The sequence below is a fragment of the Myotis davidii genome, unplaced genomic scaffold, assembly GCF_000327345.1.
Source record: "Myotis davidii unplaced genomic scaffold, ASM32734v1 scaffold744, whole genome shotgun sequence".
In the NCBI taxonomy this organism is placed as follows: domain Eukaryota; kingdom Metazoa; phylum Chordata; class Mammalia; order Chiroptera; family Vespertilionidae; genus Myotis; species Myotis davidii.
The window spans coordinates 932,898-934,424 of record NW_006294760.1 but is presented as its reverse complement, the minus strand read 5'-3'; the positions used below and the strand labels follow the sequence as shown (position 1 = coordinate 934,424).

Below are 1,527 nucleotides of genomic sequence, written 5' to 3'. Positions count from 1 at the left end.
AGAAAGATGCTTTTATGTAATTGTGTTAGGGTCAGCTAACTGTTAAAACAGAAAATCCTCAAAAGATATAATTGCTCGCTCATGATAAAAATGTGTGTCTTGTTCATATGATAGTTCTTAGCAGGAAAACAGGACACACATTTATTAGAGACCTAGGCTGATGGAGCATGTGCCACCTTTAACTTGAGGCTTCAAAGGTGGCCTTAGGGTTGTCTCCATCTAATCAGGTTCAAGTTTAAAGTGCCTGGAGCAGCATTCATGGTTGGTGTCTCCATGAACTGGGCCCGGAAATGGTGACATCCACTTTCATTCAGAGTTACACTGTCACAGGGCCACACCTAACTCTGAGGGTAGCAGGGATATGTAGCGTGGCTGTGGGTCCAGGAGAAGGAGGAGAACACAGGTTTTAGAAAGGAACTACCTGTCTCTGCCATAGAATTGTTAGACTGTCCTCTGTGAACAGACTCTAAGGAAATGTCCGTTTCCTTCTGGTATGTAGCTAACATTGGGGTGACTCTTTGAGACATGGCATATTTAGTTATGGCTCATGGTTATTGTTCTTCTAAAGGAGTGAGGATGTGTGCCATCACAGAAGTACAGGAGGATAGGAAAGTTCCATTGCAGTGCCTGTGGGTGCAGGCATTGTGCTAGGTGCTTTACATACATGGTTTCATTTACTCTTCACAGTGATCCTAGAAGAAAGGTATTTGTATCATGTTTTTCCAGGTGAAAGAATGAGTTTTGGTCACTTACTTTCTGTAGTTGGTGGAACTGATTTCTGAATGTATGTGTGTGTGTATGTGTGTGTGTGTGTGTGTACACACATGCCAGAGGAAATTGAGACCAGGTTATTAGGAGCACCTGATGTTTGTAGGCAAATTAGCTATAATTTCGCTCTGAAGTTGCTAGAGGGCCAGACCATTATAAATAGGGAAGCAGGTTGATTACCATGACAGTAGAAATGATTTTTTTCTGAAGATATGGGTAAACAGTTCAATTTAACAGCCTTTGAACGTGGGATGATTGTTGGCGCTTGGAGCCATGGAGCGAGTATCAGCAAAACAGCTGAATTCATTAAATGTTCAAGAGCAGCTGTTGTTAAAATGTTTAAAGACTGGACTGTCAGCCGAAAATCTGGGTCTGAACATGTGAATTATGGCCGTCAGCGACTAGTCAATGTTAGGGCAGAACGGAGAGTGACAACACTGGTACAAGACAACAGAAGGGCAACAGTGCATCAACTTACTGCAGATCTTAATCAGGGATCCTCTCAAATGATCTCTGAACGCACTGTTCACCATATACTGCATCGTATGGGATATGGAAGCCGAAGGCCTGTTCGAAAACCTTGGCTGTCTACCGTTACCAAGATAAAACGTCTCCATTTCGCACAGGAACACAAGGATTGGACAGTTGAGCATTGGAAAAAAGTCATGTGGTCAGATGAATCACATTTCCAGTTGCATCATGCAGATGGCAGAGTGGGAATTTGGCGGAAACAGCATGAAAGCATGTACCCCACAGGCC

The 1,527-nt window shown here is 43.2% G+C and overlaps 1 protein-coding gene across 1 annotated transcript in view; it reads left to right on the top strand.

Annotated features, from left to right (window-relative positions):
• The window catches only part of ANAPC1 (anaphase promoting complex subunit 1), a 108,744-nt gene that overhangs the window by 39,922 nt on the left and 67,295 nt on the right, over positions 1–1,527 (top strand). The window lies entirely within an intron of this gene.